The 26,054-nt window shown below is 37.9% G+C and overlaps 1 long non-coding RNA gene and 1 other non-coding gene across 3 annotated transcripts in view; both read right to left on the reverse strand.

Annotated features, from left to right (window-relative positions):
* The window catches only part of LOC132011580 (uncharacterized), a 64,362-nt gene that overhangs the window by 33,856 nt on the left and 4,452 nt on the right, over window positions 1–26,054 (reverse strand). The window contains exons 2-3 of one of the 2 annotated variants that reach the window (XR_009402405.1): window positions 18,624–18,873; window positions 1,446–2,497 (exon numbers count right to left, since the gene is read on the reverse strand). This is a non-coding gene — a long non-coding RNA (uncharacterized LOC132011580). Of the gene's footprint in view, window positions 1–1,445; window positions 2,498–18,623; window positions 18,874–26,054 lie in introns of those variants that run through there. The other variant, XR_009402406.1, reaches the window with a different exon arrangement.
* On the reverse strand, window positions 6,203–6,306 carry LOC132012691 (U6 spliceosomal RNA). The gene has a single exon (XR_009402690.1). It is a non-coding gene; the product is annotated as a U6 spliceosomal RNA (small nuclear RNA).

The raw sequence follows: 26,054 nt of genomic DNA on the forward strand, positions 1-26,054 counted from the left end.
CATCATTTGGCTAAACACCTTCCTCTTCCCCTACCTACATACAACTTTCCAAATAAATTTACTTTCAAACACCCCAAAAACTTCTAGAAACATGTCTACACAGAAAAGAAAATGCTGGGGCGCCTGGGTGGCTTAGTGGGTTAAAGCCTCCGCCTTTGGCTCAGGTCGTGACCTCAGGGTCCTGATCTCAGGGTCCTGGGATCGAGCCCTGAATCAGGCTCTCTGCTCCACCTCTCTGCTTCCTCCTCTCTCTCTCTCTGCCTGCCTCTCTGCCTGCCTCTCTGCCTACTTGTGATCTATCAAATAAATAAATAAAATCTTAAAAAAAGAAAAGAAAATGCTGGAAAACAACACTGCCACCTTATCAGTGTAAAACCACTTCCCATTCACTATGGATCAAAAGCTTTTATTAGAAAAACATTTTAACACAATTGTGCCTTATACTCTCTATAGATCAGACCTTAGAATAGGGTTCAAGACTCAAATTACTGATAAAATGTAAAGGATGTCAAGATTTGTCATATTGGCTTCTTAAAATAATATAACACTCAAATTGTTTAAAAAAGGATATTGACCAGAAAGAGCATAAAGAACTTTCTGAGGGAAGGAAAATATTCTACATCTTAATCAGATTGGTGTTTATAATTTTATATATATATATATATATATACATATATATATATATATACAGCTACATGCATATGCAAAAATTCACTGAGCTATGTATACCTCTTAGACGTGTGCATTTACTGGAAATTATACAGTTTTAAAAATGGAATTTAAAAAAATAGTATTCCACAGAATTATCTCATTATCCCAAAGCATATGATGTAGTAAGAGTCAGATTTTCATCTTCTTTTAGTAAAAAGAATCAAGCAGAGATAAGTAAAGCAATCTTCTCTGGTATCTCAAAATCAAGAAGAAAAACAGGTCTCCCAAGTCTGTTCTATCATCAATCTAACCTTTGTGCTTCAACGACAATGACACTGAATCTTGAGACTCTTCTGAGAGAGAGAAAAGACAAGAGGGCAGAACCAATCCTAGTTAAATCAACATACTCAACATCTCCAAATGCCATATCCTTATTCTCCAAAAAGAAAATTATTTAAGTAAATTCTATGCCCAATGTTGGGCTCAAACTGAAGACCCTGAGATCAAGAGCCACATATTCTACCAACTGAGCTAGCCAGGCACCCCAAGAGAAAATTATTTTTATCTAGAACTGGTTATGAAATAATACAAAGAATGCAAAATAAGTTCTCGGGTTCATACTCCCTCCAAAAACTATCATGATACAACCTTGTGCTTCATTCTGCAGTTTTTCCAAGGGAGTTCTAAGGCACCATATTCTCCTACCTTAACTTTTGGCCATTTACATGTCTAGCGTGAGAAAGTAAAGAGTGGACAGGTTAGGCCTCAACAGACTGAAATGGCTTTTATTTCAGTTATAAAATTTTGGCATAGGACTAGATCTGAGCAGCCAACTGTTTATTTAATAAATAAAGGAAATAAATCCAAAAATAGTTGAGACTTGCCCTAAGATTTCACAGCTAAGAAGTGGCAGAGTCAAAGCTGAATCCAGCCTTCCATTCACCATACCACACCTAGACCTCTGCCCAGTTAGAAGCAGCATACTATCTTACCTAAAGTGTTAATTACACTCAGGGGGAAAAATAGTTCATATTATCCAAATTCTCATGCCCAACTGTCTCATGGCACTAATATTCTAATTTATAACCAGAATTACAAATTAATTATCAGAATTATAGCTGTCATCCAAGTTAGAGTAACTTCTTTTCTCAGCTGTAAAATTCCCTTGGGATTCATATCAAAAGGTTATTTCGTACATAAATAAAGCAAACAGAGAAGGATGGTTTGTTTTTTTGTTTTATTTTTTATTTTTTTTGTTTTTTTGTTTATTTTTTGTTTGTTTTATTTTTTTAAATATTTTATTTATTTATTTGACAGCGAGAGGGAGAGAGAGATCACAAGTAGGCAGAGGCAGGCAGGGGCGGGGGGGGGGGGCAGGCTCCCCGCTGAGCAGAGAGCCTGATCTGGGGCTCGATCCCAGAACCCTGAGATCATGACCTGAGCCGAAGGCAGCGGCTTAACCCACTGAGCCACCCAAGCGCCCCCAGAGAAGGATGGTTTTATTTATTTCTTTTTTTAAAGATTTTATTTATTTATTTGACAGACAGAGATCACAAGTAGGCAGAGACACAGGCAGAGAGGAGGCAGAGAGGAGGAAGCAGGCCCCCTGCCGAGCAGAGAGCCTGATTCGGGGCTCAATCCCAGGACTCTGAGATCATGACCTGAGCCGAAGGCAGAGGATTAACCCACTGAGCCATCCAGGTGCCCCGAGAAGGACGGTTTTAAAGAATATATGCATCAAGTTCTTCATAGAATACCATCTTAGTTCACCAAAGACTTTCATACAGTCATTTATCCGATCAGCAAATATTGAAATGCCTACTAGATGTCAGGCACTGTATCAGACCTAAGGAAAACAAAGATACAAGGGACTTTGGTTTAGGTAAGCAGACAGAACAGATTATGGTAAGGATTATGATGGGACAGCCAAGGTGCCACTGAAGCCCAGAGAAGCAACATCTACTCTAATCTGGAGGGTCAAAGAAGTCAGACCAGTTTCTTACTCTCCCAAGCAATAACATTTGCTCTAGAAGCTCAGGATTCTCACTCTTGAAATATACTTTTTTAAACACTGGTCTCTTATTGACATAAAAGTCTCCACAACCTATGTCTGAGAAAAAAAAAAAAAGAGCCACACACACATAAAACCAGCATTACAATATTAACCTGTTTATGTAAAATTGTGTTACATTCATATACCCATACGTGCATATATTTTCAAGGGACATGTATGGAAGGATATTTACAGAAACTTTAATGGTAATCATTCCTGTGGGTTAGAATTTCAGATTGCTTCGCCTTCTTTAAACTTTCCTGCATTCACTTTTTAAAAATACTCTTTCCCACCCTAAAGGGATGCCTGGCTGGCTCAGTCAGTGGAGCATGCAGCTCTTGACCTCAGAGTCAAGAGTTCAAGCTCCAAAATGGGTGAAGAGATTACTTAAAATAAATTTTAAAAGAATACTGCTCTAGTTGTTTATTCTGCTGTAACCAAGGTGAATAGAAGAGGGCAAGCACACAGACCAGAGCTGAATAAACTATCACTGTACTTAGATCAACCTGCCTCCCCTATTCAGAGTATTATTTGTCACACGGGGGACACTAATGCAACACACTTGGTACCTTTTATTTACACTTCTAGGAGGGCCACTTTTGGGACAGTTTCTGGAGAAACAAGAAAGGTAGATGGGGACCAAAAATAAATAGGCTATAATCGCAGTGCTAATGTGTTTAGACTTCATTCTGTGGATGACAGAAAAACGGAGAGGTTTTCTAAAGACAGTCGGCTCCACTTCTGAACAAGGTATCTGGTAGCAGCTAGAATACATAAACAGGAAATGACATAAAGACAAAGAGATGTGCTGAAAAGTTGTGGCTCTATGTTTAAAAAAAAAAAAAACCTAGAGAAATGCAAATTTTTTCAGCACTATCTCTGGTGGATGAGAACAGAGGCAGTCTCCTACTTTCAGTGTCATACATTTCTATAATCCTTGCACTTCTTAAAATAAGTGTGTATTATATTTATAACCAGAAAAAATAAGAATGACTTTCACAATAATTCAAATGGGATGCAGGGAAAATGATGAAAGCCTGGATTATAAACTCTATAAGGGCAAGAAACTGATCTATCTTATTTACCACTATGTCCCAAATACCTCGTACAGTGCCTAGCATATATTAGGTGCTCGATAAATGTGCCAGAATAAATGAAAGAATAAATGAGTGAACCAATGTACATCCTAAAGTTTCAATAAAGAAGAAACATTTCAAAAGTAAAATACACATTTGCTGGTCAACATAAAGAGCAAGAACAGAAAGAAACTAAAGATAACCCAAGTTTTACAGACTAGTTGGCTAAGTGAAGGATGAACCATTAATTAAGATAAGTAAAACTAGAGGTGGCATAAGTATACAGGAATGCAAAGAGATTGTGACAAAATGTCAATGAATTTGGTAGAAGGCACTAAGTTTCAGGAACCAGTAGGGAGTGTAGGCTGAAGATGCAGATTTGGGAGTCATTCATATGAAGCTACATCAGCGATCAGAGCTATCAGAAACCCATTACTGACTTTCATCTTCTTAACAGCAGAAAAAGAGAGGCAGATCAAAATAAAATACACCCACTATTCTGGGGCCCTTATACCCTGACTTTTTTTTAAGATTTTATTTATTTATTTGAGAGAGAAGGAGCACAAACAAGGAGAGAGGGAGAAACAGACCCCCTGCTGAGCAGGGAGCCTGACCTGGGACTCTATCCCAGGACCCCGGGATCATGACCTAAGCCAAAGGCAGACACCTGACTGAGCCACCCAGGCACCCCTATACTCTGATTTTTGCCCCAATTCTTAAACCTAGATTCTGAAATAAAAAACACCTTGGGCTTCCAGTCTTCATCTCTCATTTGCTTCCTAATAGCATACAAAGGCCCATAGCTGTATTTTTACTATTTGCTACAAAAAAATTCTGGGCTTAACAAATCCAGGCCAGATCAGAAATCCAATACACTTGGCATTATTTACCATAAACATACAAAATTCATATGCTGGTTTTATTCAATATTAACCACTAGCAAACTAATATAAAGTAATGGTTTGTCACTGAATTTTTAAAGTTTTGGATTAAAACTTTTGAAAAAAATTAATGTTTTGGGAGAGTACTCTTTATCAAAAGATGTTTACAGATGTTTATTCACACACTGGGACAATAAAAGTTATTTTTGAGTATTTTTTTCTTCTTATTCCATGACTACAACATGATACTTCCAAATTGTCCTCAACTATGCAAGTCTCTTCCCTCTCCAGCTCATTCTATGAAATCAAGTCTCCCCATTTCCTTTGTTTTAGTCCCACCCAGAGAAATCCATCCTCCCGATCTCAAACTGCCTTTATCTAAAAACTAATTTCAAAAGGTCAACAAATAGGTTAGGCTAGTCTCATAAATGTAGAGATACAAAATATAAGACTAACTTGTCTCCATGCTTTTATTCATGTTATTTTCCATACCTGCAGTGTAATCTAACCCTTTTTTCCAACATTTATCCAAATAGAAGCCGCAGATCATATCCTTCTAATCACTTCAGCACTCACCTAACCTACTCTCTACCTTCTTTAAATTCCTATAATACAAATTAATGGTCTTCAAAAGTTAACTATGGGGGTGCCTGGATGGTTCAGTCAGTTAAGCATCTGCCTTCAATTCAGGTCATAATCTCGGGGTCCTGAGATCAAGTCCCACATCACCTCCCTGTTCAGCAGGGAGTCTGCTTCTCCCTCTCCCTCTGCCTACCTCTTTCTCTGTGTCAAATAAATACATAAAATCTTAAAAAAAAAAAAAAAAAGTTAACTATGTTTTCCTCTATCTACATTGGGAAGTAAGCTTCTACATTGGGAAGTTGGCATGCAATGAATACTTACTAAATCAATGGTGGCTCTGAATCTGTATCTTAGATTTTTGGCTTCCCAGCCCTCCTTTGCTTCCACAGTGCCATATACCAGAAATAAAATATATTATTTTGATTTTAATTTTACTAACAGATATTAGACTATCTTAAACCTAAATTTATTTTATTTTAAACTGCCAGGTCTGTCACCTTATTTTAGGACCATAAGAAAGAAAAGCTTAGGGACACCTAGGTGGCTCAGTCAGTGAAGGAGCTGCCCTCAGCTCAGGTCATGATCCGATGACCCTGGGATGGAGTCACACATTAGACTCCCTGCTGAGCAGGGAGCCTGCCTCTCCCTATTCCTGCTGCTCCCCCCGCTTGTGCTCGCTCTCTTTCTCACAAATAAATAAATAAAATCTTTAAAAAAAAAAATCGTAACTGTTAAAACACTGTAAAAGAAACCATTATTTTTGCAAAGTAAAAAAAAATTAAACTCTAAAATCGTATTAGAAGTTTGACAATCATAATACTGTACACTTCTTCAGTGTATTTACATTCTTTGCCAAAATATGACATAAAACACAAGGAAAAAAAATTTTTTCTTTGTAAATTATTTTATTCAAGAAGGTGGGAAAAACAGACATGGGCTGAGCTGAGCCCCGAGTCTCTAAAATTATGGAACACTTCACCAATTTGCATGTCATCCTTGTGCAGGATCCATGCTAATCTTCTCTGTATCATTAACATGGGGGAAATTCTTAAAGTCAGTCAACTAGCCAGCTTTTTTTTTTTTTAAATAAAGATTTTATTTATTTCAGTAAGAGAGAAAGCACAAGTAGGGGAGTGGGAGAGGAAGAGGCAGATTCCCGTTAAGCAGGGAGCCGGATGTGGGACTCCATCCCAAGACCCTGGGATCATGACCTGAGCCAAAGGCAGCTGCTTAACCACCTGAGCCACGCAAGCCAGATTTTCTAAACCTATCTTAAGAAAACAATTTTCTTTTTTAATAACAGTTTAATCCAAACAATATGGCACATGGCACTATTTAGGGATATGTATGACAGGAAAAATAATCATTCTATGAAACTCCCATTCTATCCTCTTTGGGTAGATGTTAAGAAAGCTAGTAGTTGATAAATACCTAGTCCCATCCTAATATGTTTAGAAAACCCAAGGTAACTCTCCCAGAGTAAAGGAAAAACATACAGCCAAGCAAAATAACTGAAGTCTGTGACTTCAGTCATTGTGGGGTGGGTTATTTCACACTTTCTAATTCAGCTTATCTGGTGACTGACTCTGTATGCTTATTTTCAAGAAACAGACTTAAAAGCCATACTTAAAGTAAATTTTTGAAAGTAAGGCCAGGAATGAACTGAGTCACTGAATCTGAGCTAGAAGGGATTCTTAAAAATTTAAAGATGAGATATGAGACTCTAATTAAGTCACACAGGTAGTTGGAAACAAAGGTTAGAACCAAGGCTTCTAACTTCTAGAAAAAGTTATTTATTAAGTGCCTAATATGATGAAGAACTCTGCTAGGAGATAGACCAGTGCCCACTCCTGCTTACCAAAATACTTTCCATGGATCTTCAAAAACATTTAAAACATCAATTAAGGCTGGGGCACCTCGGTGGCTTAATCAGTTGAACATCCACCTCTTGATTTTGGCTGGGGTCATAATCTCAGGGTCGTGATCTCGGGGTTATAGGATCCAGCTCCACATCAGGCTCCTGTTCTGTGGGGAGTCTGCTTGAGTTTCTCTCCATCTGCCCACCCCCTGACCCCCATTGCATTCACATGCTTGCTTGCTCTCTCAAATAAATAAATCTTTAGAAAAAGTAGTCTAGGGGTGCCTGGGTGGCTCAATGGGTTAAGCCTCTGCCTTCAGCTCAGGTCATGATCTCAGAGTCCTGGGATCGAGCATCAGCATCGGACTCTCTGCTCAGCGGGGATTCTGCTCCCCCCCTTCTCTCTGCCTGTGTCTCTGCTTACTTGTGATCTCTCTTTCTCTCTGTCAAATAAATAAATAAAATCTTAAAAAAAAAAAAAAAGAAAGAAAAAGTAGTCTACATTAAGGCTTACATTCTAAGGAAATTTCTGTATTAGGAGAAAGCAGTGTCTACATCTCTAAAAAGCATGTTAAAATAAGGAGGTAAAAAGGGGCACCTGGGTGGCTCAGTGGGTTAAAATAAGGAGGTAAAGAAGAAAAAAAAAAAAAAAAACTTTAAAGTAGTAAAGAACTTAAAATTTCGCACAAATTACCTTTCTTGTCCTGATTGTTGTTTATCATTAAAAAGAATAAGACCATCAAAAAATCTCTACCCAAATCTCATGACCCAATAGTTTAAGAAAAATGAGCCTTATTCCTGTTGGAAAAATGATCTGTTTTTGTCACATCACACTGAAGAATTAGCTCTGTCTCTGGATTAGAGTACAGCCAACTGAGGACAAAAGTCTAGGCAGAAAAAGAAACAATACTGGAATTTGATAAAGACCACTCAGAAATACAGCATTTAGGTGTTTCAATAGCACCTTTCATCTAAAAATCTCAAAACAAATATTATTTACATTACCAAGAATCAAAACAGTGGCACCATGGCCCAATAAAGAAATAAATCAATGACCCAGAGGGAATTCAATACTAATGTTCTGAAATTTAGCCCTCTGTTCTAAAAAACAATATCTAGTTACAGTTTAACTCTTGAACAACAAGGGGGTTAGAGGCACCAACAACCTGCAGAGTCAAAAATCTGCATATAACTTTTGACTCCTTAAGAACTTAACTACTAAAAGCCTACTGTTGACTGGAAGCCTTACCAATATAAATTCTGATTAACACAACTTGTGTACGTTATATGCGTTATGCATTATATACTGTATTTTTTTTTTAAGATTTTATTTATTTATTTGACAGAGATCACAAGTAGGCAGAGAGGCAGGAAGGGGTTGGGGGGGAAGCAGGCTCCCTGCTGAGCAGAGAGCCCAATTCAGGGCTCGATCCCAAGACCCTGAGATCATGACCTGAGCTGAAGACAGAGGCTTAATCCACTGAGCCAACCAGGCGCCCCTATATACTGTATTCTCAAGATAAAGTAAGCTAAAGAAAAGGAAATACTAAGAAAATGATAAGAAAAAACACATTTATAGTACTATAATGTTTTTATCAAACACACAGAAAAAACCCACCCACGTGTAAGCAGACCTGCATTAAGTTTACACCCGTTTTCTGAGGGTCAACTGTGTTTGGATGTTGTCCCTCATTCCAGGCAAATAACTCCTAAAACCCTTGGAATTTTATGAGTGACAGGAGTGTGCCTTTTGTTATTCATAACAAGTCTTTCAACCACACTGCAGTTTATGCTAATGAGGTGACTTCTGGTGGACCCCTACATAGCTCAAGATGGGAACTGGTTGTCAGAGAGACAAACCACAGGATTTGAGGGTTAAAACTTTCAGGCCCCACCCCTCAATATAGGGAAAGGGAAAGGCTAGTGAATAAGTTAACTACCAATGCTGATGATTTATTTATTACCCCATCATTCCTAGGAAACAGAACCTTCTCAAAAACCCCTCAACGACAGGGTTTGAAGAGCTTCTGAATGAGTGATCACACTGATGCAGAGAGAGGGCAGGGAAGCTCCCCATACTTGCCCTACACATCTCCCCACCTGGCTGTTTCTGAATTGCATTCTTTATAATAAGACTGTAAACATAGGTAAAGTGCTTTTCCCAAGTTCTGAGTCATCCCAGCAAATCACTGAATCTAAGGAGGGATCAGAATTTTTACAAAGCTGGAGAAGAAGTACAGGTGGCCCAGGACTTGCAACAGTGGGGACAGTCTTATGAAACAGAGCCCTCTTAACTTGAAGGATCTGACATTTTAACTCCAGGTACACAGTGTCAGAATTGAATTCAAATGTAGGACTAGTGTCACAGAATTGGAGAACTGGTTCTGGTGTGGAAAAACCCACACATAAGTAGTTAATTCCAGTGTATATTTATAAAACTTAAAGAAACAAATGGATTTGTTGATACCATCTCCCAGCTTACCTTGCCGAACATGTATAAAGAGAAGACCCCAAAAATTAAGTTCTGTTGTCAGAATAGTTGCTACTAATAATAATTTGTAATAATTATATATCATGGGGCATCTGTGTGGCTCAGCTGGTCAAGTGTCTGCCTTCGGCTCAGGCCCTGAGTGGGGCACTCTGTTCAGCAGGGTATCTATTTCTCCCTTTCACTCTCCCTCTGTGCTCTCTCTCTCAAATAAATAAATAAATACACAATAAATAACAAAATAAATAAAAGTGAAAACCTCTACTTAAAAAAAAAAATTTATATCATCCGAGGCACCTGGCTGGATCAGTCAGTGGAGCATGTGACTCTTGATCTCAGAGCTGTGAGTCTGAGCCCCACACTGGTTGCAGAGATGACTTTAAAAAATAAAATCTTTTAAAAATAATAATTTCATGCCATTTTTATGCCAGGCATTAACCTTAGGGTAAATTATTTCCAGTATATACAACTCTGAAAGACAGATACTGCCCCCAAGAGCAGATGAGAAAATTAAATCTCATCATTAATTTTTCCATTGCACAGCAAGTAGCAGAGAACTAAATCTACACTATGGCAACCTTTAGTTTCCATTATGTAGTATAAAATTATAAACTCTCTAACAATCCTTAAGAATATGTCCTAAATTATGCTCTTGAAACACTAATTTTAAGGCACAGTAAGGGGGTTGCCAGGTTTGAGGCTTTTGAGTAACAGCACAGGCCCCACACCTCTTGGTGCTTAACTGGAGCAGCATCCTACTCATTCTATCACAGAAAAGCCAGAGGAAAGTAATGCTGTGCCTCTTTGTGGAGCCATACCTTCCCCCAGCTTTATCAGTCTTCAAGCAAGTTTCTACCAGCCACTTTCCTGAACATCTGGACAACAAAGCTGCTCTTGGGAGCTGACCACAAGTCCAAGAAATTCCCAGGACTCCTAGAATGTTTGTATGCCAATCTCCAGTTTCAGACCCACACACAAGTATTTACCACAGCTTGCCCAACAGAAAGCTATTTAGGAAAATTTATAAGCATCCATAACACAACTGGGACTCCTGGGAGGGAAAGCAAAGAACTCCTCTCCCACTTTTGTCTCACAATCTACAGTTAAACCACCTACCCCAATATGGCAAATGAACTGCAGAACAAGAAAACAAAACAAAAGCAAAAGCAAAACATAACAGGAAAGGGAAAGAGGAAGGGAAGGCAAGGGGAGGGGAGAGGGAGGAAGGGAGACAGGCAGGGAGGCCAGCAGGCAGGCAGTCAGACAGACTAGCCTTAAGAAATGCTGTAAAGGGGGCACCTGGGTGGCTCAGTCAGTTAAGCGTCTGCCTTCAGCTCAGGTGATCTCAGCGTTCTAGGATCTGGTTTCAAGCCACACGTGCTCTGCTCAGAGTGAAGCCTGTTTCTCCCTCACCCTCTGCCCCTCCCTCCCTGCCTATGCTCTCTCCCTCCCTCTCTCAAATGAATAAATAAAATCTAAAAAAATAAAAATAATTTTTTTCAAAAAGAAATGCTGTCAAAAACATAAAAATAATCCATATACAGACATAGTATTCTAGTTTTCTGCTTTATACACTTTTTAAAAACTACCTTTTTTGGCACTGTATTCTCTTGCTGGTTGGAAAACATTTCTTGATTTTTCTTTAGTTATCGAGGAACTAAAGTCGGGGCGCCAGGGTGGCTCAGTTGTTACGCGGCTGCCTTTGGATCCAGCCCCCAGTTGGGCTCCCTGCTTAGCAGGGAGCCTGTTTCCTCCCTCTCCCACCCACCATGCTTGTGTTCCCTCTCTGTCTCTCTCTGTCAAATAAATAAAATCTTCAAAAAAAAGAAAACAAACAGGAACTAAAGTCAACAAGAATTTTCATTACCTTTTCACTGTTACCAATATTAGCACAAAGGAGAGAGTCTACTTGAGATTAGAAAATCTTAAGAGCTGGGATGGACAAGAAATATCATGTAGTCCAAACTGCAGAACGCCTGTATCTCCAGAAGACAATCATCCAACCAATACTTGAATATCTCTAATGACAGAGACCTCATAATTTTGTCAATTCCACTGTGGGACATGTTTTACTGTGCAAAAGGTCTCCACCATGGGATGAAATTCATCTCCAACATAGTTTCTAACCACTGTCTATCCTCTGAAGCAATAAAGATGAGTCTGCTTTCTCTTGCTTAACATAATCCTTCAAATATAGTTAAGTTTCCAAGTATTATCTTCTGTAGCAAAACAGCTCCTGATTCTTTAATTGTTCTTCATTAAATATGGTGCCTAGAGCTCTCTCAGTATTCTAGTCACATTCATCTGAACAATTTAGATTACCCACTGAAGTGTAAAATCCATAACTGGACACAATACCTGGATATAATCTGACAGTATAAGAACAAAGGGACTATTACGTCTCTTAATTTAGCACTATATAACTTAATTTAGCACTGTACATCTATAAATAGTCATCAGTGCATCAATGTTACCTCTTTTCACAGCCCAATCATACCATTAACTACCTCAGACTATTGTGGCTCCAAATGAAAAAATTATTTTGGTCCGATATTTCTGTTAAAGAGAAAGACTTTAAATTTCAATCACACTTATCACGTCACTTTCATACCTCATCTTGCTTACATTGCCTTGATATTCTTTAAGGCAACCTATTAGATAACACTCCCAGTTTGGGCGTCATTTACAAAATTTTTAGTAAGCATGCATATTACATCATTATTTAAGATCTAGATTCATAAAGCTTGGCAAAAAGAGAACTTACAAGCCTGTTATGATCACACTGTGCTTCATAACAAAACAAATAAGCAAACCAGGTTTAAAAGACCAACAAACTGGGAAAAGACATTTGCAACACATACACTGATTTCATTATATAAATGGCTCCTACAAATTCCTAAGTGAAAAAAGCAATTAATCAATGAATAATAACCAAACTCTAACATGAGCAACCAGTTTACAGAAAAGCAAATATTAATTGTTTTTACATAGATAAGATCTTCACCCTCACTCAAAAAGAGCAATGTAAAGTTTTTTATATGGTTAAAGTTTTTAATTTTAATTTCATTTTAATTTTAGTATAGTTAACATACAATGTTGTATTAGTTTCAGGTGCACAATACAGCAAATCAACAATTCCATTTATCACCCACTGCTCATCACCAGTGCCCTCCTTAATCCCCATCAGCTACTTCACTCATCTCCCCCACCCACCTCCCCTCTGGTAACCACCAGTTTGTTCTTGTTGGTTAAGAGTCTATTTCTTGACTTGTCTCTTTTTTTTTTCTTTGCTCATTTGTTTTATTTCTTAAATTTCACATGAGTGAAGTCATATGGTATTTGTCTTTCTCTGACTTATTTCACTTAGTGTTATACCCTCTTATCCATCAGGCTGATGCAAATGGCAAGATTTCATTTTTTATAGGTGAATAATATTCTATTGTATGTATATTTGTATATATACAATATACATAATCACATCTTCTTTATCCACTCATTTATTGATGGACACTTGGGCTGCTTCCATAATTTATCTATTGTAAATAATCCTGCTATACACATAGAGAAGCATGTATACCTTTTAATTAAGTGTTTTTGTATTTTTTAGGTAAATACTTAGAGTAGCATAATTACTGGATCATATATGTTTAACTATTTTTCTTTTTTAAATAATCTCTACACCCAACGTGAGGCTCAAACTCATGACCCAGAGATCAAGAGTTGCATGCTCTACCAACTAAGCCAGCCAGGTGCCCCTCTATTTTTAATTTTTTGAGGAACCACCATACTGTTTTCCACAGTGGCTGCACCAGTTTGCATTTTCAATGACAGCGCATTAGGGTTCCTTTTTCTCCACAACCTCACCAACACCACTGTTTCTTATGTTTTTTATTTTAACCACTCTGACGGATGTGAGATGAAAAGCAAATTAAATTAAATCTATAATGTGGGACGCCTGGGTAGCTCAGTAATTTAAGCATCTGACTTGGTATCAGCTCAGGTCTTGATCTCAGGATCATGAGTTCAAACCCTGCATTGGGGGCTCCATGCTGGGCATGGAGCCTATCTTTAAAAATAATAAACAAATCTATAATGTGATAAGATTTTTTACCTATCTAAGTAGGTAACATATCTAATAAGGAGTGGAAAGAAGTACTACATAGATTGCTACAGGAATATAAATTGATTCCAATTCTTTAGAGAGTAATTTAGAAGTATCTATAAAATTTTTAACTATACCTACCTTTTCTTTGAAGCATGGATATTCACTGAAACTTTTATAATAGCAAAAGTGCTAGATGCTTAGTTGTCCATCCCATAGCCATTTCTCCCTTCTTCCTCATTTTTTTTATTTATTTATTTGACACAGAAAGAGATCATAAGTAGGCAGAGAGGATAGAGAGGGGGAAGCAGGCTCCGCACTGAGCAGAGAGCCTGATGCGGGGCTGGATCCCAGGACTCTGGGATCATGACCCGAGCCAAGGCAGAGGCTTTAACCCACTGAGCCACCCAAGCGCTCCCCCTTCTTCCTCATTAATCAGAATTCACATTTGCTCAGGATGGTAATGTGCCCAATCCCAAGAGATGACTCATGACCAGCTGAAGCCAACTATGGCTATCATATTCTCTTTGCCAGGTAATCACGTTCCCAGACATGCATGGGGTGAGGGGCAGCAAGCAATATGACCCTCTCTGCAATGAGGCAGTGCTACTCAAATTCACAGCATTAGCGTCAAACGCAAGTGCATTAGTGATACAAATTCACAGACCCCACTAAAAACCTACAGATTTCAGAATCTCCGTCAGTGGAATCTACATTTTAACAAGTTCCCTAGGTCAGTCTTACAATTACTCCTAAAATTCATGAAGCATTATTTAGGAGACTTTTCTGGGAATTATTTCCCTCCCCCCTTTTAAAACAACTGAGCCTTCCCATTAGAAAAATATTTCGTCCTCCATTTCCTGTTTCTGAATGCAGTTAGTTGTGCTGCTTAGAATTAAGGCAGTCATCCTACAACCATGAGGCTACACAGAGAAACTGAAAAAACAATACTGAGGATAACAGAGTTAAAGTGGGGGAAAACCTGGGTCTAATAAATATTACCAAGCTACCAAACTAGCTCTGAACCACCTATTTCCTTGTTTCTATTTACATGAAACAATTTAGAGTCTTTACTGTTTAGGCAGCTGTTAGATATTGCTACTGTTATTTACAGTATAATATATCTTAAGTGATAAACTTTGTATCTATCCAAGGAAACTAATGTAGCTTAAATTCTAATGGAAATAAAGTAATTTGTGTCAATGTTTAACAAAGGCATAGTGTTCTATATTAATCTATTTCCTACAATTTTATTTCTTTGTGATTCCCATATGACCACACAATGTTAAGACAACCGGTACTAGTCTCAGACCACCAACAAGTTTTGGTCTCAATCTGCTACTTCATTCATTCCAACTAGAACATAAGCTCCAGTCAGGCAGAAACTTTAATTTACTGCATCTCCAGTAGCTAAAACAGAACCAAACATCTATGCAAGTATTTGATAGATATTTTTTTAAATAAATAAATGAAGAAAAAGAGGTGTTCCATAAAGCCCGATTAAGTTGTATCTAAGCATAACTTACCTATTTTGGTTGTTTGCACAAGATCGTCAGGTTAAGTATGCTACAAAGATGGAAAACTTCTGCTAAGGAATAGGTAAGTATGAGGAGTTTCTCACAGTCCCCTTTGACTACCAATTAGTATTTAAAGTGTCTTTAAATACCTGTAACCTAGGAAAGAAGAGTAACTGAGAGCCTGATGGTTCCTAACCAACCCTTACATTTCTTCTTTTTTATCATAACTGCTAAGGATGATTTAAAAACCCTAAAGGCATGAAATAAAAATTCAGGAACTAAGAATCAGTGGTTTAGGATACCTTAAAGATTTCAAAGCACATTTTTGAATATTACTCTAAATGAGCAATTAATCAAACCAGTTGCTATAATAGTACTTAAACATCTTAAATCTTCTCCTATCCCAGACATTTATCTAGAGTTACATATTTTTACCTAAATACCACCTCATCAGGACTTAGGACTGTTTTACTGTTGGAAAAGCAACCTCTCCAAACAGATTTTTACTCCCATTGCCTCTGGAAACCATTCTTACCAAGATTACCAATAACTTCCACATTGCTAAATAAATGGTTATTTCTCAGCCCTCCTCTTAATTGTTTAGTATTTAACACAGTTGATAACAACACCTTCCTCATTTGGCTTCAGGATAACCTCACACCTGTCTTTCTTCCTACTTCCCAGGCTGATGCTGTCTCTTTGACTATTCCTCATCTTCCTCACTTCTAGACTCTAACCTCTGGTCCACTCCAGAGTTAAGTTCTTCAACTTCTTACTTCTATCTCTATTCATTTCCTTGGTGACCTCACCCAGCCTCCTGACTTAAATATAATACTTTTGTCAGTAACACCCAGTGGCACACCTCCAGCAGATCCTCTCTCTTAAATACCAGATTCATAAACCAACTACCTACTTAACATCTCTAATAAGTCTAGTAGGCATCTATAATATATGTTCAAACCTGAGCTCCTGTTTTTCCTTTCCAAACTTGTTACTCTTTTAGTCTTTCTCATATCAATAGTGTCCTTGCAAGAACTTGGAGCAAAAATCTTCAAATTTTCCTTAATTCCTTCCTTTCTTTAAGAGCACACAACCAACTATCAGCAAAATCAGTTGATAATACTTGAAAATTATATCCAGAACCAGACCATGTGTCACCACATTCACTGCCACCCCACAGTGCAAACTGTCTTCTTCTCTCACTTGGATTACAGCAATAGCCTCCTAACTGGTATTCCTGCCTTTGCCCTTGCCAAACCCACCACCAGTGTATTACCAGCACAGCAGCCAGAGGCATGATGTCAAAATGGAAAGCAGATTATGGCATGCCACCACCCAAAAATTCTCTGAAGATTTCCCATATCACTCAGCCTAACATCTAAAGCCCTACAAAGGACCAACAGTACTAGCAGCAACTGGGAGCTTGTTAGAAATGAACCATACCTCAAACCTACAAAATTAGAATCTGAGTTTTAACAACCACCACCTACATAAACCATATGCACATTAAAGTTTGGAAAGTACTTCCCTGAGGCTCCACAAGATAAGCACCTACCCTTCCAATTCTTGCCATTTCCCAAGCAAGTTTCTGTCTCAGGACCTTTGCACTTGCCTTCATTCATTTATCTGCATGGCTTACTCTCTAACACCTTTCAAGCTTTCACTCAAATGTCACCTTTTCTGTGAGCCATCTATGACCACTCAATCCCTCCCTTCAATATGCCCTATTCTTCTTTCCTGCTTTTACTTTTCTCATTAGAACTTGTCATTATGGGGCGCCTCGGTGGCTCAGTGGGTTAAGCCTCTGCCTTCAGCTCAGGTCATGATCCCAGGGTCCTGGGATCCAACCCTGCATCAGGCTCTCTGCTCGGCGGGGAGCCTGCTTCTTCCTCTCTCTCTGCCTGCCTCTCTGCCTGCTTGTGATCTCTGTTAAATAAATAAATTAATTAATTAAAAAAAAGAAAAACTTGTCATTATAAAATAATGGTTTCTACTTTTTTACCTTGTTTATTTTATCTCCCCACATAAAACATTAAATAACTGGGGTGCCTGGGTGGCTCAGTGGGTTGAGGCCTCTGCCTTCGGCTTAGGTCATGATCCCAGGGTCTGGAATCGAGCCCCGCATCGGGCTCTGTGCTCGGCAGGGAGCCTGCTTCCCTTCCTCTCTCTCTGCCTGCCTCTCTGCCTACTTGTGATCTCTGTCTGTCAAATAAATAAATAAAATCTTTAAAAAAAAAATTAAATAACTTCCATGAAAGTAGAAATTTTTCTTTTTTTCCCCAAAGCCCAGAACCTAGTTAGTCCTCAATAAATATTTTTAAATGCATAAAATAAACAAATGATATTTCTCTTCAAAACACTACACAGTAAATTTTGTAAAATAGTCCCTTACCATACAAACTGACATTTTCTTAGCATCATATTCAACAAATCCACTTTTTAAAATATACAGAGCACCTACATGTAATTAGGCACTAGAAGCACTACTGCTCATCCATGATTAAGTATGGAAATGTAAAAATCTGATTCTTAACAGGGCTGTACCATCAAAAAGTCTGCAGAAATAAAAAGTGAGTCTTTGAGTAAAAAGATGCCTACAGCTCTTTGCAATGCAGTAACAAGCCTTTATAGTGATAAAATAGTCTTCCACACAAAATTTCTCACCTGACCCTCAACAACCCCATGAGGTTTGTGTAAAGCAAGTAATGATAAGCTGAATTTTGGAGATGCGAAAACAAACATACTCTATAACCCAAAGCATGGCAGTGACAATGTCAAAACTGGGATTGAAGTCTGTCAAATTTTAATCCAAAACTCTCCAGTGTCAGGGGTACCTGAGTGGCTCAGTCAGCTAAGCATCTACCTTCGGCTCAGGTCATGATCTCAGGGTCCTAAGATCAAGTCCCACATATCTATCTCTATCTCTAGCTCTCTCTCTCTTTCTTAAATAATTAAGTAAAATCTTTAAAAAAAAAAATCTCCAATACCCTATCTCCTCTTACAAATGATACTGAACCAGCCTACAATATCATATAGCTACATATTACCCTAAAGATACTAAGCTTTCCCAGTGTCTATCCAGAATGAGAACAAACTCTGTTCATCACAGTCACAATCCCAACTTGAGGCATAAGTATTCAAACAGCTTCCTGTCACTTTTAAGTCTAACCCAGAGTCCAAAGACATTCAGGAAGAATGTAAGAAATGAGCTGCTATATCCACACATCAAGAAAGTTCTTATTAAATCATGTCAATAGTTAGGGAAAAAAGCGAGAATGAGAGAAAGGGAAGATGGAACAAGTGAATGAATAAGAATGAAGTTCTAGTAAGGAAAGAGTCAATGTTAAGTCATTACTGTCTATTGCTCTGAGTGCCTAAGTGATGCAGTTTTGCAACAGAAGGAAAAACGACATACCTCCTCAAAAATCCCAGCACAACAGTTTTCCTTTCTTTGCATAGATGAGGATGAACAGTTGTAATCCAAAGTATTTCCCAGAAAGTTATTTTTTAAAAAGACATAGAAACAGAAGATCCATATCAAAAGAGATCCAGCCTGGGAGGATGGAGACTGTGTCTTCTAAATCTTGTGATCAAGAGCAGCTGTTCACCAAGCTCAGCATCTGAAGAAAGGGCTAACTGTGGGTGTGTCCTCGAGAAAGTAACACCTGCTGGGACAGGGAGCAAGAGGAGAAATACTACTAAATGCAAATGACTGGCTGGCAAACAATTACCAGTTGTCAGACTGCAGAATTTTTTTAAATTGATATTAGTAACATTAAAAGATCACATGGAAGAAATACAAGTGGCCAAGCCCAGGTGGCACAGAGGTTATCAATAACAGCTGCAATCAAAGGTACACTTCAGCAGGTAATCCAGCTCTCTGGTTATTAATAAAATAAGCAGTACAGTAAAACAAAGTATAAAAAATTATTTCATGTTTCTTATAGCAAGATGATGCTCATATCTTACATCCAAACAAATACAGACAAATAATACTAGTTTGGCAAACAGATGAAGCACTCTGGAGCCTTATAAAACAAGAATTATAGAACAGATGTCTATGTCAGCAGATATCCACGTCAAAAGGAAATATAAAATAACATGCAAAAAAATGTCTAGGTAGGTCTGGCAGAAAAACAAAATCAATGTGGAAACCGAGAGACAAGGTTAATTCAACACATACAGTAGTTTTATATACCCTTTAATAGCTTACAGAATTAGGAATCTTTTATTTTGACAGCAAATTAAGATAATATTTCCTGATACCTGCCATGTCACTGCATTTCTGTCAAACTACAAATTACAGAATATATAGAAGACTGAAATGAAATACATTGAATGGGATTAAGAGCAGATAAAACAATGCAGAAGAGAAGATTTGTGAATGTAAAGACATAAAAGCAGAAATTGTCCAAAATGAAACCCAGAATACAAGAAAACTAGTAAAAAAAGGGCACAGCATCAGTGAGCTATGGGACAAACTTAAGGAGCCTAATAACTTATGTGTAATTGGAAACTTGGCAGAGGGAAGATTTAAAAAAACAATATCCAAAAATGTTCTGCTAAATTTGATGAAAATGACAAACCTACAGATACAAGAAGCTCAACAAACACCATGTTCAAGAAACAAAGAAAGAAATATTTCCACCAAGAAATAATTGAAATCAATTTCCTTAAATCCAGAGATAAGGGGAAAAAATCTTAAAAGCAGCCAGAGATAGAGCCCCATTTCAGGCTCCATGCTCAGAAAGGAGTCTGATTAAGGATTCTCTTTCTCCCTCTTCTTCTGCCCCTTCCCCTGCTTGCACACACATGTGCTTGCTCTCTCTCTCTCGAAAATAAATAAGTTTAAAAAAAAAAAAAAGCATACAGAGGAATACAGAGTGGAGAAAATATATCTGGAAATCATATATTTCATAAGTAATTAATATCCAGAATATAGAAAGAATGCTTGTAACTCAACAACCATAAAAAATGAACAACTCAATAGAAAAATAGACAAAGGACATGAACAGACATTTGTCCAAAGAAGATATATGAATGGCCAATTAATACATGAAGATGCTCAACATAACTAATTATTAAGAAAATGCAAATCAGGGGTGCTTGGGTGGCTCAGTCAGCTAAGCCTCTACCTTTGACTCAGGTCACAGTCTCAATCCAGGGATCAAGCCCTGCATTCCGATCCCTGCTCAGCAGGGACTCTACCCCTCTCCCCACCACTCATGCTTGTGCTTATGCACTCTCTCTCTCTCTCTCAAATAAATAAATAAAATCTTTTTTAAAAAAATGCAAATCAAAACCACAACGAAATATCAGCTCATACTCATTAGGATGGCTACTATTAAAAAAAAGAAGAAAATAACAATGTTAGCAAGAATGTGGAGAAACTTAATACCTGATGCACTGTTAGTGGAAATGTAAAACAACAGAGCCACTGTGAAAAACAGCATGGCAATTCCTCAAAATCTAAACATACAATTACCATATGATCCAGCAGTTCCACTTCTGGGTACAGACCCAAAAGAACTAAAAGCAGGACGTCAAAGAGGTATTTGTACACTCATGTTCACAGCAGATCTATTCACAATAGCTAAAACACAGAAACAACACAAATGTCCACTGACAGAAAAACGAAGAACAAAATATGGTCTAAACATACAATGGAACAGTATTCAGCCTCAAACGGAAGTAATTCTGACACATATTACAACGTGGATGAACCCTTGTGACATTATGCTAAGGGAAGTAACCCTGTCACAATAAGACAAATAGTATATGATTCCACTTATATGAAGTACCTAAAGTAGTCGAAATCACAGAAAGCAAAATGGTAGGTACCAGAGGCTTCGGGAATGGATAGTTGCTTTTTTTTTTTTTTTTTAAGATTTTATTTATTTATTGGACAGTGATCACAAGTAGGCAGAGAGGCAGGCAGAGAGGCAGGAGAAAGCAGGCTCCCTGCCAAGCAGAGAGCCCGATGCGGGGCTCGATCCCAGGACCCTGGGATCATGACCTGAGCTGAAGGCAGAGGCTTTAACCCACTGAGCCACCCAGATGCCCCAAATGTTTCTTTTTTTAAATTTTTATTTATTCTTTTGAGATAGAATGAGAGAGAGAGAGAGAGCACAAACACCGGGAGCAGCAGGCAGAGGGAGAAGCAGGGTCCCTCCCAAGCAGGGAGCCCAGTGCAGGGCTCGATCCCAGGACTCGATGATCATGACCTGAGCTGAAGGCAGTTTAACCAACTGAGCCACTCAGGTGCCCCCTTGGAGTTGCTTTTTTTAATAGGTACCCTTCACTTCTGCAAGATGAAGAGTTTGGGAAAAAGATGGTTGTGATGGTTGCACAATGATATGAATGTACTAAATACCACTGAACAGTAGAGTTAAAATAGTTAAGATGGTAAATTTTATGTTCTGTGTATTATACCAGAATTTTTAAAAACTGAAAGAAAAATAAAAGGCAGCTGAAAGAAAACAACCACATATTATATACAGAGGCATAAAGAATGATAGCTGACTTCTCACTGGAAACAATGCGGACCAAAGACAGTGAGGAAACATCTTTAAAATACTTAAAGAAAAATACTGTCAACCTAAAATTCTATATCTAGTGAAAACAACTTCTATAAATCAAGGCAAGACTTCTTTAGACATACAAAAGCTAAAAAAATTCATCAGCAGCAAAGTTGCACTACAAGAAATGTTGAAGAAGTCCTTCATTCAGAAGGAAAGGTGCCAGGAGAAATCTGGAACTATGCAGAAAAATGAAGAGCACTAGAAATAGTAAACAGAATACAGATACAGTATTTGACAAAGGCTTTTATTATAATGAGATAACAGATTCATCTACATTGTTAAAATATTGGGAGGGGAAGCACTAACAAAAACTTTCATAACACTTATCTTTCAAAATGCTTGCCTTCAAAAAATAAAGTACCCTGATTAATAGAACTAATTTCCTATCACAACATCCCTGTAGATAAAGTCAATATTACTTTTCAACAAAAAATTGTCAAGGTATAAGTTACTGGTCCAGTAATAGAGAGTGAGTTTTTAGACAAGTAAAATTAAAATACTCTTGGTTCCAGCCCAGTGTTCTACTACACAAAAGGTCTTGCCTATAGAGACATTCTTGGGATAAAGTATGTTGGTGGTTAATATATAATTTATCTATATTTTATTATCTCCAGGGAACCTCAAAGTCATTTAGAAGAAAGCTTATAAAGCCAGCAAAGAATGTTCCTTCAAGAAGTATGAAAAACAACATTAGATTTCAATGAATTGATCAAGCTACCCCAAACTGGCAAAAGAACACTTTTGCCAAGTCTTGCTGAGGAAAATGAATTTATCAAAGCAAAGGTGTGGAAGCAATAACTCCAAAACAAAGCTTCAGGGCTGAGTGCTAAAATAGGAAAAAGAAAACACTAATATTTAATGCCACTTTACTATAGTCCAAACCTCAGAGGGAATGTGGTTAATAAGAATAAAACCTTTATAATATCACTGATGCCAAACAGATTACAGAATGGAAATCCTGCCTACTATCCCTCTGAATATATAATGTTAAAAATAATTCATACACTCAGATTCCTTTAGACCACAAGCAGATCTTCTGATCCAACTTCACAATGAGTGACTACTTGCTACTAGGAAAGACAACTAAATGGTACAAAACATAAATCAGGATGTTCCCCTAACAGAATTCTAGGGAAGGCTACCTACTGTTGCCCCATCTGGACAAAAATTCTTTACAAAGACAACAGGAAAATTATGTGATTTCATTATTCACTGATAAATATCATGCCAAGAGAAAGTAGCATTCTTTCCTCACTTTACACCAAATAAGCCACTGGGTAATATAACTTCCCTTTCAATATGAAAATAAAATTTATCAAAAGCAGTATGTTATCCATCCAAAAGAACCTAAAACTTGTTCAAACAAAAAAACTTTCCATGGATGTTCACAGCAGCATTATTCATAATAGCTAAAAAGTGAAAACAACTCAAATGGCCATCAACTGATAAATGAATAAAATGTGGTATGTCCAATCCATTATAATGGATTATTATTCATCCACAAAAAAGGAATTATGTTCTGAAATATGCTACATGGATAAACCTTTAAAATGTTGTTAAACAAAAGCCAGAAACAAAAGACCATATGCTATATAATTCCACTTAAATGTGATGTACAAAATCAGCAAACCGGTAGAGACAAAAATCAGTCTAGTGATTGCCAGAGGGTGGGAAGAACTGTTTAATATGAAGTTTCTTTTTGGGTTGATGAAACTGTTCTGGAATTAGTTAGTGGTGGTTGCACAACATTCTGAATGTTCTAAAAGCCTCTGAACTGTACATTTTAAATGGTTAAAATGATGAACTGTGTTAAATGAATTTTATCTCAATAGAAAAAATGTTTCCAGAGTGTTGGCGGTCTAGTACTTGCATCTCCCACTACTTAACAAAATGATGTGTTCATTTAAAAAATCATTCAAAAATACTTTTTAAAATTTAAAATATTGACATTCTGGAAAAGGCAAGGGACAGTAAGCAGATCAATCATTGCCAGGGGCTGGTATCAGTCAAGTTAAATAGGTGAGGGACAAATTTTTTAGAGGAGTGAAACTAGAGGACACCATAATGGTGAATATAAGAACACACTCTGTGTTAAAGCACAGAGAATAAGCCTTAATGCATGCAAAATTTTAAATAATCCTTTAAGACACAAAAGGGTCTCGACACAGAATGCAGAATATGACAAAACAACCTAAATCTATCACAAATATGAAACAACCTCACAAACCAGGTAGAGAAATAAAGTGCTGACCAGGTAATGTAGAAATAAGTGGAGTCTATAAGACTAAAGACAAAAGAAACCATCAATAAGCACAGTGTTCTACTTGATAAAATCGCTTCCCACAAGTATCCAGATTAACAATTCTGAACCCACTTCAAATGTATACTGGAATTGAAGAACTAAGAAAATGTATAGTGGAGCATGGGCTGAAGTGGAGGAGGTTAGAATGATCCATGTGGTAACTAAGGAATCAGAGTTGGAAACTGCAGTAGGAACTCATGTTTGGCTTAATATAGAGACAAACGGTTACATACAGAAAGATTTACAGATGTGTATATGCACAGACACACGTATCTCCTTGTTCTATCACTCAGAAGGCCTAGAAGTAACAATACTCAAGTCACAACTAGCACATCTAGCACCCAAAATCTTAGTTTCTAATACCACTTCCCAATAAAAGGAACTAGGACTCCTTAGAAAAATGGCTGACTATTGGAAGCGGAACATGATATATAAAAGATGAGCCTGGAGCATCTTATGTTGCCAGAAAGAAAGTACTCATTCACACATAACCGTGGGAGTATGTCAAAGGGAAGGGATACAGAAGCCAAGTGAAAGAGTTCCCAAAAGCCAAACCTCAAACAACTTGAGCAACAAAATTTATGTAGATACTCCACCCCTGAGGTGGAGCATAACTCATTAAGTGTAGGCTACACACAGTAATGTTCTTCCAGATCATGGCACAGAAAGGGAGGAACAAAAGGGTAACTTACAGTCAAGAAAACAAAGACTACCACAAACTGGATGATGAAGGTTAACATCAACATCAGCAAGTGATATCACTAGCATGTACTCTTGATTTGTGATGAGAATGACACCTTACCTCTGTGGTCTTTCCAAAATCACATTACATCAGTCTAAACGATTAGAAAACCATCACACAAGAACCAACTGAAGGACATTCTACAAAAATACCTAACTGATTACCTCTGAAACTGCCAAGGTCATTAAAAACAAGGAAAGCCTTGAACTTTCAGAACCAAGAGGAGCTGGGAAGACAAAATTATGAAATATAATGTGGCATCCTGAATGGGATCCTGAAACACAAGAAGGGACATTAAGGGGAGGCACTTGGGTAGCTCAGTCAGTTAAGTATCCAAGTCTTGATTTCATCTCACTCATGTTCCAGGGTTGTGAGATCGAGCTCCACATCAGGCTTCACACTGAGCATACAGCCTGCTTAAGATTCTCTGTCTCGGGGCGCCTGGGTGGCTCAGTGGGTTTAAGCCTCTGCCTTCGGCTCAGGTCACGATCCCAGGGTCCTAGGATCAAGCCCCGCATCAGGCTCTCTGCTAAGCAGGGAGCCTGCTTCCCCCACCCCCTCTCTTTCTGCCTGTCTCTCTGCCTATTTGTGATCTCTGTCTGTAGAATAAATAAATAAAATCTTAAAAAAAAAAAATTCTCTCTTTCTCTCTCCATCTCCCCCCACCCCTTGCTTGCTTGTTCTCTCTCTCAAAAAAAAAAAAAAAAAAAAAAGTGGGGGTGGGAGTAGCCATTAAGGGAAAGACTGTGGAACTCTGAGTATAGACTTAGTAATAATGTATCAATATTAGTTCATTACTTATGACAAATGTGCCACACTAATATGTTAATAAGGGAAAATGAGTGTGGGATAGACAGGAACTCTGTACTATCTTCACAATAATGCAATAAATATAACACTGTTCTTTAAAAAAAGAAAGTTTATTTTCAAAATTATTTTTTTGTGTGTTTTTTTTTAGTTGTAAATACTGCATGCCTGAAATTTTACTCAGTGCATCAGGCACGAAAGATACCTGAAACATGGTTTTGGCCCTTAAGGAGTGTACTGTCTCGGGATGCCTGGGTGGCTCAGTCAGTTAAGTGGCTGCCTTTGGCTCAGGTCATGATCCCAGAGTCCTGGGATTGAGTCCCACATTGGATTCCCTGCTCAGTGGGGAATCTGCTTCTCCCTCTGCCTGTCTCTCCCCGTGCTTGTGCTTGCTCCATCTCTCTTTCTCTGACA

Source organism: Mustela nigripes, chromosome 2 (assembly GCF_022355385.1).
Source record: "Mustela nigripes isolate SB6536 chromosome 2, MUSNIG.SB6536, whole genome shotgun sequence".
NCBI lineage: Eukaryota > Metazoa > Chordata > Mammalia > Carnivora > Mustelidae > Mustela > Mustela nigripes.